Raw genomic sequence first — 14408 nt, forward strand, 5'->3', positions numbered from 1 at the left:
GGGGCTGTGCACCTCCTGGGTTAGATGGAGGTCCTGCATTCTGGCTAGGAACCTACGTGAGTGGTCAGACCTGATTGACTGCTCTTCCCAGTAGATGTCTGGAAAGTTCAGGTCACCCCTGATGACCATGTCCTCTGACCTAACTACCTCCGTGAGCTGACTTAAGAATTCCTGGTCTAGCTCTTCCCTTTGGTTGGGTGGTCTGTAGTAGACCCCCACCATTGAATCTCTTTCCCCTCGACTGCCTTATATTCTAACCCAGAGCACGTTAGAGTGCCCCTCCTCTGATTCTTTGCTAATTGATGAAGATGTGTATTCCTCCTTAATGTAGAGCGCCACGCCCCCTCCTTTCCTCCCTGTCCTATCCCTCCTGTACAGCCTATAACCCTTGATATTCACTGCCTAGTCATGTGTTGGGTCCCACCATGTTTCAGTGAGCCCCACTATGTCTGGGTTGGTGTCAGCTAGCAGGAAGGTAAGTTCCCCCTGCTTGTTTCCCATACTATGAGCGTTTGTGTAGAGGCATCTGAGGCCTCCTGGGGATGTGTGCATTGGCCCCCTACTTTCAGCATTACTCCGGCCCCAGTGCATAGGACCCTTCAGGTCTTGGAAGCCTACTGGCCTTCACCCCCAGCTTATTAGACTAATAGGCCCTGACAAGTGCTTTGTATGTTGTCAGCCAAGAGAGAATGCAGGTGTAACAGGGAAGGTGACTACCCCAGCAAAAAAAACAAAAAAAAGGATAAATTAACAGCAAGCTTGCACTTTCTTATCCCTTGTTGGGGTTTTTTTCCCTGACCCATCCCTATCTTCTGGCATTTAAGAAGTGTAAATTATACATGAAGTAGTGAGTGGGAATTTCTCCAAGCTTAATTTGGTACACCTTAAACTCTCAGCAGTCTGGAAGATGGTGTAAACCATTCTAGATCCCCTCAGAGCTGCTTCTTATCTGGCCCCAAATGTAATAGTTTATTGTTATCCTTCCTTGTTAGCTCTGTCGTTAAACCTTGTTTAGGGTTCTGTAGGGCAAATGGCTTGATCTAGAGGCCTAGGGTGCGCTGTTTATACATGTGCTCTGGGAGTGGAGGAGGGTGCTTTTTAATCTGATTAAAGTGTCCGGAGCATCTAGTGTATGAGTGTCCCTGCACTTAAAAATGGCGGTGGGGCACTTTAAAGCAAGTAATTACAGCAAGTCGGAGCAGCCTCACTGCTCATGTATAGGCATGCCTAGAGACCTGTGTTATATCTTAAGCCCTGTTTGAAGAGTCCAGGTGGTGCTCAGAGCTTGTACTGCTCCTTAGATGGGTGAATTTCACTTTAAACTTAGGTAGACAAGGTTCTTTGGGTAGATGTGATTATCTTTTATTAAGCCAATTAAATAGTTGGAAAAATTGTTCTTTGCAAGATTTCAGGCAGAAAGAGAGTCTGTTGGTGTTTGTGTTCTCTCCTGGGTAGAATAGAAGCCAATATGCAAAATGCAGCTCTGGGAAAATGCAAATGTATGGCAGTGAGGATCAAAGGAAACAGGAGACAATAGGTGAGGGACAGTTTGTTGCGGGGGAATGCCTAAAGAAGGGTGTTTGTGCCCAAAAGCTAGCAGAGAACAATTTTTCCAACTATTTAATTGGTCTCAAAAGATATCGCATTTACCCAAATAACCTTGTCTGCCTATAGCCTTAAACCAACATGACTACAACCATCAACTTAAACATGAAAATTATAGAGTGGACTTTCTCTTCTAATTACCCAGCTTTGCTAATTTTTTTTTTCTTTGGTTTCTTCTGGGACAACTTAATGCAGGGTTGTTAGATTTTTTTCAAGCTTTTACAAGTCCTGTTCCAAACCCCAATGCAGTTGTTCACAAATACAGCGCATCATAACCAATCTTGTATCCCCCGTCCTTGCTGACATAAGGGAAAAGATGCAGAGAGAGGTTGGACAAGGCAAATTGGAAAATGCGTGCGTTTTATTTAAAAAAAAAAAAAAAAAAAGTTGTATACAAAAACCCCAGTAACCATGTCTGCTGATGACCTTTGGGGTTGGAAATAGTTTGATAATGGCAATGCTGGGATGAACAAGGAAAGTCTGTGAAGTCACTCCAGTGAGAACAAAAGGAAAAATAACGTTAGACTGTTTCCAGTTTCTCACTTAATGGGATCTGGGTGACCTTCTATACAAACATGCACTGCCCAGTGCTTCCATTAGAACAGCAGAAAAAGGAATCAGGCAGAGGTGAGAAGAGGTTGCCAACTCTAGCCAGAAACGAAGTAGATGCTGCATTGAAAAACACCCAGACTGAGTCTTAAGGAAAAGTCACCCTGAGATTGTTAGCTTGTATTATATTAATGATTAGTGCCTTGAGGCCCAAGTTATGGCCCAGGACCCATGGGTGCTACATGCTGTACAGAACAAAAAATCAAAGTCCCTACCCCAGTTTAGTTGTCTTTAGGATTGTAGTCAGCACTTACAACAGACATTTTTGAGTGCGAGTGGTTATTGTGTGTCAGGGAACTCAGGTGTCTTGAACGTGACGGTGGGAATCACAAAAATGTTTACAGTTTGGATTTCTGAGTGGCTAAAGAAGTTTATACCACATTTACTAGTAAAGTTAAGTTAAATGGCATTTTCAAGCGATACAGTTTCTTAGACATGTAGAAGAAGGGATAGTTCATATGGCTTCTTAGTTATATATTGTTTTTATATTCTTCAGTGAGTAAACTCTGAAAAAAGTGAGTGGAAACTTTTCTCATGTGCTTATACTTTGTGCTATGGACACATGGATACAGCTTCAGATTAGCACAATTTAGATGAATATGTCCTTTCCAGCGGACTTTTTGGGAATAAGGACTATTAGATTTTATTTGCAGTTCTGCCACTTTTGTAGTTCTGTCCATGTGTGATTTTTGGCTTTGCCTGTTTGTGTTCCAGTTACTCTACCACAGTGGTTCTCAACCTTGTAGGCTCAAGGCACTCCTCAGAAAATGACAGCTCTTATTTTTCATTTACTTGTTGACTGCAGAAAAATAATAGAGGATTTCTTTTGCAATGAACCCAGAAACAGCACAGCACATTAAAATGTTCTTAGCACTATGAATTTCTATTTGAGATCTCTGTGTTTATATGTGATTCATGTTTGCACACCTAACGGTGTTAACATTGTACAGCACCCCCTAGCACCCTTGGTGCCACAGCAGTGGTTGAGAACCACTGCTTTTTCCTTATAATGGAGATAAGACATACTTACCCTTCTTCATGCATTTAGAAAACCTTCCATTCAGACATCCTCTTTGTATGGCTTCCTCTGAGATTAATGCACCAGGTTGCTGACTTTGGAGCTAAGGCATGAAGTTATATGGTAGTGTATAATAATATAGCTGTATTGTCAAATGCATGATTAAATAGTATTTTAAAATTATGGACTTCAGCCACTCTAATTTTTACCTGAATGCAAGACTGTACTTTAAAGATGAACCAAAAGGTTTGTAAGGACAAAAGAGATCCTGGAAACTACAGGCTGAGTGAGGTCTAGTATTTAGATTACTATAACTAAATGCACTGAAATAATCCTCCAACTACCACAGTTCATTTTAAGTTAAATGTTTAAAAATTATATTTTCCTGAAAAGTTGGAAAGTATCTTAAATTCCACTTGGACATAGCAAAGTATATTATCTGGCATTCACTTGTTTTTTAAAAAGTAGCAACAGATTAAAAAAATACACCCTGAAATAAAAAGAAGAAAAACAATGATAGATTAAGGGAAACACTTATCTCATTTCCTTTCATTCAGTTGGATCACGCATGTGGTTTGAGACCATAAACTCTAGGGATTATTTGATCGTAGAGACAGTAAACATTTTGGATTTAAATTTCTTATACGTTTCTTTTGACTCTGATTTTGACATATTTGAATTCCCATCTCATTCTTTCTCTTGCATTTTATTCATCCTCATTTTACTGTTTGCCAGCACATACTACTTGGCAGTAAATGCTAACATATGTTCATGATCTTCTAAATGGTGGCATCGACGGTGATTATAAGCTCTTAGTGTGCCCTAGAACCAAGTACCTACAACAGAAGACTCCTAACACTAAACGGCAAAAAGATAGAGCTTGGGCGCTACTTCAGTCTGACATTTAATAAAATGGATTAGAGGGATTGCTATATAGAAACACAACCTCATGAATTTGCACTCCTGGTAATTAAAGGTTTTATTGGATTACCAGTTGACATATATTTTTATGTAGCAGTCCAGCTTTGAAACTGTTAATATTTTTAGACTACATAGAATGACTTATCTTCTCCATTGCTTCCAATTTAAAATTTAGCAATGCAAACAATTTTTCAAATAACTTTTCTTTTTTTCAGATGTGTTTGCTTTTCTTTTGACCCATAGGAACATGTGGCTTTCTGAATCTTTATTAGCTGTTCTCAAAGCCTGTTCTTGATTTGTTTCAGGATTGCCAATGATTTTGGTGTCAGAGTTGAGAAGTACAATTGTAACATTAAATTTCTCAAGTTATGCTATTTTAAAGAAGAAGGTCAAAAGCAATAACTTGTCCAGGTTTCTCTGGGTGGACGGAGGTGTAGGATAATGTGCAATTGCAGCCTTTTATTCAGACATATCACATGAGGGAAAAAAGTTTGGCTGTCATAAAATTAATAAAAAACAGGCCTCTAGAGGAATTGTTTCAAATGCTGCAGGTGTAGCAATCAGGGAGTATATTTACATACAAGTCAGCTTAATAGTGTGGGATTTATACTAAAGTGGTTCTTAATGCAATACAAATTGAATACCCTGTCTCAGAATTAAATGGAAAAATGTTAGAAGGAAAGGTTTTATGGCTTTTGGTGGGGGAAGTGGATAGTAGGATGGATTTGTTAGGGTGTTTGCCATATAAAACTGGTGATTTCAGTGTATAAATTGAATTAATATTCAGCCTTCCAAATTGGTCCTCTGATGTCTTGAAAATAAATAAAGGTTTTTAACAGGTTTGGGTGGGCCTGGCATATATCTGGCAACACTGACTTAAACATCACTTATTTAAAAAGCAAATAAGGATTTTTAACATGTGCCATTAAGAAATCCAATGAAGAGGGCACTAACGAGTCTACGATCTCTTCTCGACTATGTCTCTACCCTGCTTCCCCCCACTCCATTAGGAAAAACGGTGTGTTTATAAGTTAGTACTCCATGTCATATATGATGGATCTGAGGATTTATTCTTCCATTTTTGAAGAGACAATTCTGCAGGGATAATAATTCCTTGGCACAAAAAAGAAAAAACTTTTTCTAGATAATGTAATATTATACCAGACTCTTTAAGTCATAGCTGGTTGATATTATTTCTTCATGTAGAATTTCATATAAAAGGTACCAACCAACTGATCTGGACACCTCTAACATTATTGAAAATAATCTAACAGCCAAATTAGTGGTAAAACACCAGCAAACTTGGGCAAGATCTCCCTTGCTCTCTGCCCAGCAACCCACAAGCCTCCATCCTCCACAAACAGTTGCCAACAAGCAGAAAGATGTGCCAATGGGATGCCCAAAATTTACTCAGCCAAGGCTGTTTTAAGTGGGTCTGTAATCTTGTTTCTGAGCTCAGCCCTCATGGAAACTGCTCTCTTCTTGTTAGCAGGGACTCTAACATGAGCACCTGTACTGACTGCAACTGCAGCAGTATGGCAGAGAATGGCAGGAGTGTCTCAAATAGGCAGATCCCTAAACCATTTAGGGTTTCCTAGCTGGAAATCAACACCTTTATAGTCCATCCAGAAATCATGTGGCAGCCAGTGCACAACAGGGCGAACATTTGCTTCTTGGATTTCCAGTATTCAAAAAAAATTACCATCCCTTCTCTACTCACCCTCTCCTGGTTCCTCTCTGCCCCCATCCCCCCCAAAAAATTAAAAAACCCATCCAGCTTATTAAACGGACTGTCACATCCAGTATCTGTCTCTTGCCAGGTGGCATTAAGATATAGCACTGTGGAAAGCATCAGAATCTAACTGAGGTGACAAAAGCCCCAATCCCAAAGATTTTCTCCCTTTCCTGGTCATGTGTGGAGAAGAAAAGACTTATTCCTGGTCACGACTGCAAATATGAATCTTTAGCAACAGCTGGGGGCTTTAACCTGTTTAATGACTTTCAAGGCCTCTTGATAAATTGATGGATCTGCAAGATTAATGGGATGTTATGGAATGGCTTCAGTGTACTGTTTTAACATCAGAATCTCAGCTCAGGAACTCTTGGAAGTGCTGCTTCTGCTGTGCGTTTGAGGTAGATCTGTCTTTAAAGATTGTTATTCCATTCTTGGACTTCAGAGGGGTGGATCTTTGTGGGCTTTATCTATAGATAGCTTTGATTGTGCTAAAGAAACGATGTACGTTCTAACTGTTGTTAAACTTTTGGATCTCTTCTGCTTTGTCCTGCCACCACTTGTTTTTTCGCTCTCAAATAATCCTCTGGGTCTTGGCTTTAGAGTTGCAATAAGTGTCTTGCCTCTGTTTGGAGTTGATATCAGTCTGCCAAGCTTTGAAGGCTCTCCTTTTTCTGTCAGTGAGAGTTTGAATTTCCATGTTATTCTCATTGAACCAGTCCTGATGTTTCTTTGTGGAGAAGCCTAGAGATTGTTCACACATCTCTTGGATTCCTTTCTTGAGGCTCTCCCAGTGATCCGTAGTGTTAAGATCATACCATGTTGTATACGAGTGAGACTTGGACTATGTATTGGAAACACCCGGAAGCTTTGGAGTGTTACCATCAGCAATGTCTTTGAAAAATCCTCCAAATTAATTGGAAAGACGGAAGAATGAATGCCAGCGTTCTGACTCAAACCCCACTAGCATTCGAGCCACATTTATATAGCACCGGTTCCATTGGACAGGAAGTATCATATGAATGCCTAAAAACCAACTCCAAAAACCGGTCCAATGTTCCCGTGGTGGTTCATTTGTCAGACCTTGGGGAAATGTGAATCCCACAATGATCAGGCACTGGCAGGTTGGGAACTTCTGGTGTTTGCAGATTCCTTATCATCATTTGGAAGAGGAGTAGAGAGATCTTGGCCCTTTTGGGGCCCAAAGTCTCTAGCGTAAAGCTAACACTTTACATTTCTTCTGGAAATCAGCTGGCAGCTAGAGCAGAGCTATTCTTGCCAGCTGCTGCTAAGTGGAAATCCAGAAGCAGATCAAAGAGAGCCCCTGGCTGGGCATCATCACTATATTATATGGTTACTTATGCCTTATTAGATCTTCTGAAGTCTTCCCCCCCGCCCATGCATTGTGATCAGGAAAAGTGAAATGATGCAGCCTGGCATGAAACCAGAATGAGAGAGACAACAGGGAAGAAAGGCAGTTACCCAGTATTACTTCCCTGGGACCTCTGGGAGAGGGAGGAGTGGAGCAACTCCAGAATGAGCCACCTATAGCTCCCCCTCAGGGTCTGTAGACATGTCATAATTATACCCTTGCCATAGGACTGTCAGGCTGGCACGTGGTAAAGAGCTGAGAATTGAATGCAGAGTGTCATGTTTGTGTCTGAAACAGGCAGTGACAAGGCAGGACATCACACAACTATGTGAAATGATGCTGCATATCACTCTTCACACTGTTACAGTACCCATCTAGCACTTAAAGATTGGCAGCGAATATGTTACAGAGATTGCCTAGACAGTAACCAGAATCCCAAAGATACCCTTGTGTCAGGAATTAAACTATATGAGCAAAGTAAGTTGAGAGACTTAACTGCAGGTTAAATTAGAAAGCTTTGCAACTACCAGGCAAATGTCTTCTCATTATAAAAAATTAAATAAATAGCCCCCTACTTGCAAATGATACACTGAAGAGAAATCATCTTAATGTTGTTTGTTTTCTGTAGTCTCTCCTGCATATTCTCAGACAGCTAAAACTCTTGCATGTAGTTGCGGTGTTACACACATCTTTGTAGAAGCCTGTAAGTCCTAATTGATACCATATTAAACATAAGCAGTCAGTATATAGCAAGTATGAAGTGATTTTGATGGTAAACCAATACTCTGATAGAAGCAGACCAGAAAACTTTTGACGCTTATTCAAGAGGGACTTGCCAAAACAAGACATATTTATGACAGAGTTCCTGACTGCTTTTTCAAAGCCACTTGAATTGCTGCCAAATGCTAAACATGCTCAAATTCCCAGGAGTTATATTCAGCACAATGAGTGGATATTTCACAGTAAATAGTGGCATGTCAGAAAGCAGGCATTAAACACCAACCTGACAAGCAACAATTGGCTGCTTTGTGTGGATGATGTGACGAGTTGTTTTCATCACTAAGGAGTGTTCTTGCGCAGCAACTTCTGTAAGGCTGGGGTCGTCGTTACATTTAGAAGCACTTCAAAGAAATTGCAGACAAACTTGTAGCCCTGGATGCCTCTGTGGCTTCCATTGCAAAAAATCAACAGTAGAAAACTTAGATCCTTGATAACTAATCACATGTACAGAGACTCATTGAGCTGGCAACAGGCATCCAGCATTGTCTGGTGAAACTATAATGTGATTTGTTGGTTGTGTTTGAGGCAAATGGGTTGGTTCCAGTAGATGTCATCCGCTGCTTCATTAGACAGCTTTAAATACCTCTCATGTTACAAGGGGGGGGAAAAAGAACGGTTGGGTCTTTTCCTATTCTCTAGTGCATTGGTGGCCAACCTTTTTGGCAGGCATGCCACAAGTTAGGTCCAAGTGTGCCACAAGTTAACACCCCCTCTCCGCCCCCCCGAATACCACTCCCAGTCCCCTTCACCTGTCTGATCTGCCACTCTGTAATGTGACAGTGGTGAAGTTGCACAAATGCAGTACCTGCAGCCTGAGTCGCTTTTAGCTCTCGCAAGCAAAGCGGTTAACTACTGGAATAGGAAATATCTTGGGAAATGGTGTTGCTGTTTTGCTCAGTGGTACTCCCCCTCTAGCCTTGCTGGTACACGAGCAGTCACGACTGTACTGCAAGGCCTACTCTTCTTCCAACAGAACCTGACTGCTCATTTTTAGTAGCCCATGAGAGTTATGGTTGAAACAAAATTGTTCAAAAATTAAACGTATTTTCACAATAACTTAAAACTATTCTTGTATCCAAGTGTTTAAGAAGATCCTGTTTGACATTTTTCACTTTTAAAAATCTCTTTTGGAAAGGTTAATATGTATTACTGAGAGAGCTACTGAAATGGTGAAAGAAAAATATAGATGTTGTTAAGTATTTCAGTAAGTTTATTAAAATTGAGAACTAGAACTGCCCTTTTCATGAAAAACACATATTTGACACCAAGTCAATGACTTCAAAAATTGTTTTTTGAAAAAGTCTGGTTTTCAAAAATAAAAATAAAATAGTCTTTTGAAAACTTCTGCCACCTGTAGAGGGGAGTAAGGGTATGAACCAAAATGCCCGGGCTGAATTCTAGCTTGTGCCTTGCTGAACGGTCTCCTGCAATTCCAGAGGGAACAGATGTTAACCTGCTTGAATATCCTGTTGTGTGGTGCTTTTGCATGTGGCATTAAACAACTTCCTAGTTTCATTCCTGAGGTGGCTACATTTTGGGGGGGATTAAGTGATTCATATATAATGTTGATGATTCACATGTGGGGGGGGAGGTGCATGCATTTGTGTGCTTTTAATTTTATTTAGTGTATTAAGTTCAAAGAGAAGTATATCAGTGCAAGATTATCCTGATCACCAGCCAATCTGAAATGAACAGAACCTCACTAGCCCAGGATTCATTGTGCAGGGGAGCATGTGCGGTGTTTTGATAGTGGAGCAGCATTGAATCCAGCAGTTTCTACTCCCTAGAGAGAAGGAACAACAAAGGCTTGCTGCAAAGGCCTCGGTGTCACTAATGAAGGAAGGAGAGAGCGGTATTTCTGTAGCTGTGCCTTAGCAGAACTATTGAACCGTTATCTGCATACAGATCTCTTGTCCCTTTCTTCGTGCATAGCTGGGGACAGTGCCACCGTCTTGGCTATTACTGAGATCAAGACATTACATATCAATTTCAACTTGCATATCCATCTAGGTCTTTAAACTTATATGTCACATCCAGGTTGTGTCTATATCTTTGCATATTCTTCCCTCATAACATATCTGAGATTTTTCCCTTTCCTATTCAACATGCACAGAACTTCTCTCTATCTTGATCGCTGCAGTATTGTTCTTTCTGATCTTGACCCATCTCCAGTCTAAATGCTGCTGGAAAGATCATTTTTCTAGCCTGTTGCTTTGACCATATGACCTTCTTTTTGCCTTCTGTCCCTCCATCCCTTTCTTCATTGTGTCAAACATAAGCTACTTGTCTTCACTTTTAAGGGTTTTAACAGCCTGCCTTCACCCTGTTTATCTCTCATTCAGCACCAAGAGATTGATTATTGTCTCCAGTCAACCCTTGGGTACCAGCTTCTTTCATGCCCACTTGTTCGATTTTCATCAAGTATTTTTGTTTTAGGCTGATCTGCCCTAGTACTTGGGAAGAATCCCTTGTAAACATCGGGAAAGCTATCTTGCTTTCTCCTTCAGTTATTCCCTCAAATTTCTCCATTGTTATGAAGGCTTCAACAATTTTGACAAGAGCTAGGCTGTTGTGGTTTTGAAAACACTGCTCATTGTTCCGCTTAGTATTGATTCTTTGTGTTCCTACACTCGTCTGTATCCATCTGCAGTTTCTGGTTTAATACTTGCACCATAAACACTTTGGGATGGGGACCATCTTTGTAATGTATTTATTTAGCTCTTGAGCTACTGAGATCCATGACTGATACTTTTATCACTTAGCAGTTCTTATATATAAAAGTTACTTCCTGGGGCAAACTATAGGTCCATCTTGCCCAGTATCTTGTCACACACAGTGGCAGAGAGGGAATGCTAGAAGGGGAGATGAACAGGATAGGAACAGGGTTTTTTTTCTTGGTCCTCTCCCACTTCCAGTCTCCAGCATTTAAGGTCTAGGAAGATTTGATAAATGCTGGACCCCTAAGTTCTATGTTTAGAAATTCCTCCAAGAATTTGCCCAATCCCTTTTAAACTCTTATTAACCTGTTGGTTTCCACAACATCTTGTGGCAATGAGTTCCATGCTTGAATTAACACAATGTGAAAACAAACTTTCTTTGGTTAGTTTTAAACTTGCTGCCTGCTGGCTTCATTTTATGACCCCTGGTGTTCTTGTATTGTAAGAGATACTAAATAGTACATCCCTATTTACTCTGTCATCATCCTTGAGTGTTTTGTAAACCTTTATCATGTTCCCCCCTCAAGCATCTCTTTTCTAAACTGAATAGGCCTAGCCTCTTTAGTCTCTCATTGTATAGAAGCCTCTCCATACCACTAATCATCCTTGTTGCCCCTTTTTCTCCATATATAATAATATATGTATACTAATACCTTTGAGTCTCCCAGACCCTCTGCTGTTCAGCAGGTGAATTATTCAGTTCATCTTTCTGTTCTTGGAATGGGGAATACCCTGGTAACTCCAGTGTCTGTACTGTACAAGAAACAGGTAGATCTGTCTGAGGGTTGAGGATATTAATAGGAGGGGCACAACATTTCAGCTTTGTAGCACTGCATTAGCCCTTGGATCTGCAGAAGACATAATGGTTATTGAGAGAGACCTCTGTGTTCCTTGCATCTCATCCATACATCTCTAGGATGTTCACTAACAATTAGCTAAACTCTAGCAACATCAGGATTGCAAAAGAGCTGGACTTTCTCTGGCCACCCATGTTTGCTGGTTGATTGTTCCATTGGCTCTGGGCAGACCACAGTTCTCACTTCTGAGATTCCCCTTTGTAAGCCAGCCAAACTCATCTGTATCACCATTTCCTGTACTATCCGTACATCCATCTTGTTTATTCCATTTTCTGTTGCTCCTGTTTTACTTCACAGTTCTTTTAGATTAGATTAGGCAACTAGATTGTGTGCCTTGTGAATGCTTCCTTCAGCTGTTCTTGGCAATGGGATATTTATACTTCGCAGCACTGGAGCAAGCACAGATGACCGAGAATCTGAAATGCAAATTATTGTCAAACCATACCATAAGCATTTTTATGACAGCCTGTCACGCATATGGAAACTGCTACTTTAAATGTCCATATCCTCTTTACCTACTATGCTATAGAGGCATAAAATATGATACACGCAACATCTGGTTTCTTTCATGCAAGAGGCATATTGAAATTTGTATAGTTTTGCCAACTTATGTTTTCCTGCCCTTCCTGTGAAGAATGACTGGATAAAATAAGCCTTTAAGACCAGCCAGTCTCAGACTTTGGCTACACTGACACATGCCTTACATGGTTTGCCACCTCTTGTGTGAGGAGTAAGTACTTGAGCAGGACTTCTTGAGGGAGGGAGGAGGTATCCACCTGTTTTTTATTTGTACCCATTTTTTAAGGTGCAAGAATGACTTTATTTCATTTCTCAGCCTGTCATGTTGCTGCTGTTGTAGCGAACTTTTTCTTAAATTCTCCCGTTAATTTTCCTGTCACATGTTAGCGATGTTTTATTAATCACCTACTTTCCTGAATTCCTGCCGGGTAATAATTCTGTTTTATATGGAGCTTTTCCTGGGGCTGTCAAAGACTAATTATGCCCCATTAACTTAACTAATTCACACATGTAGAATGTTTTTTAATAAGCCAATCTTGGTTGTCTCTTAATTGCTAAAGACTGTAAACTCAATTACACTGAAACTGCACTGAGGATTTTCACCTTCTAAAACTTCCTGCAGTGCAAAAACATAATGAAAAGCCTGAGAACATCAGTTAAATAGCATGTCTTATTTCCTTCCAATTTAAGCAGCACCATTCACTCCTAACAAATCCATCAAAAATAAAAACTCCAAAATGTATATTAAAATTTAAAAATCGAGACCAGGTTTAAAACATTGGGCACACCTACACGAGGTGTTTACTGTGGAGCTGACACATGGAGCACCCAGGAGCAATAAACTTTGGCACAAAGTATTCCAGAGTTTATTCAGCCTCTTTGATTACATGTGTAGATGTGTCCATTGTGTTCAGTTCATTGGTACTTTTCAAAATTAATGATCAAAGTATAAATTTGCAAGGTAACTTATTTAGTAAAACACATCATTCTTCCCCCTTTGGCAAAACAGAAAAAAATCCATCTGTCCACCTGGCTGTTTTTGTTGATACGCAGCATCCCTTACAGCAATATCTGAGCATTTCTCAAGAACTGGCAGAAGTGGCAAGGTTGCATGTTAGAGACTAACTGGTTTACAGGGGCATGTGCTTTCATAGGTAACAATCCGCTTTGTCAGATGTTAATATGAAGCTAGTATCTGATGAAGTAGGTTGTTGCCTATGAAAGCACATGCCTTTCTGAACCAGTTAGTCTCTAAGGTGCCACTGCCTTACCTTCTGCCTGACTTCAGGTTAACAGTAACCATCTCTTCCTTAAGAACGGAAAATAACCAAGAATATCAGCCTTTTGCTTACCCATCTGGAGAAGTAAGTTACTTGATTTATGGGCCAGAGCTTCACCTAATATAAACCTGCATACCTCCAGTGACTTGCACTAAAGAGCATTGGCTGGCCCTGTATTGGACTTAGTGGGGTCTGAAAGCAGAGAAACCCTCTGGGATTCCTCGGAGAAGAAAAGGCAGAGTGACTTTGGACTGGGGAGAGGGAAGGGGAGGCCTTTTGGAGGCAGAATGAGAGAATTTGGCAGTCAGCACTTTGAGATCAATAGTGTTTACAGTTTTTGTTACATGTGGCTTGAAGGGAGTAGTAGAGGATGCTGAGTAAGCTTCCTCAAACAATTAAATTCAATAAACAGCTGGCATCCAGTAGAAATTGTTTGGAAATGTTCTATTTCTGAATTCCTCTACGCATGGATCTGGTGCTTTCACTTTCTCAGTGCTGAATGCATTTCTATAGAAATAGGATCACACAGCTGAAAAAAACCAAACCATTTGGTCCGGTCATTCCCCCATTCCCTCTCCCCAGTCCAAGCATAATGTCAAAGGGAGTAATAGCATAATAGAAAAGAAAACCTAAATTTGCGTGGGAGGTGAATTTGCAAGGGAAAAAAGGGCACTTGAATGTTATTGAAAGCTGAATAAGAGTTGCCTAGTTTAAATCTCACTGATGCCTCTGAAAATATCCCTGGAGTCTTTGTGTACAAGTGGCTAGGAGTCTTCGAAGATGTCCAGGGTTTTTAGACACCCAGTCTAAACTGAATATCAGTGGAGGGTTTGTGCCAAATATCTTAAAACTCCTTTGCAAATATCAATCAGAAAAGTTTTCCATACAGCCATAACAGTGATGTAAAGGGCCTGTTACATTCAGGATTTTCTTAATTAGGCTAAAAACTGAAACCCAAGAATGTGTCTTGTACCAAACTGTTGCCCCAGCCCCTCCCC

General features: G+C 40.5%; 1 protein-coding gene across 1 annotated transcript in view; it reads left to right on the plus strand.

Annotated features, from left to right (window-relative positions):
* STX8 (syntaxin 8) overlaps positions 1–14408 on the plus strand; it is a 174129-nt gene that overhangs the window by 155630 nt on the left and 4091 nt on the right. The gene's annotated exons all lie outside the window — the stretch shown is intronic.

Source organism: Crocodylus porosus, unplaced genomic scaffold (assembly GCF_001723895.1).
Source record: "Crocodylus porosus isolate Cpor-Errol unplaced genomic scaffold, CroPor_comp1, whole genome shotgun sequence".
Classification (NCBI taxonomy): Eukaryota; Metazoa; Chordata; order Crocodylia; family Crocodylidae; genus Crocodylus; species Crocodylus porosus.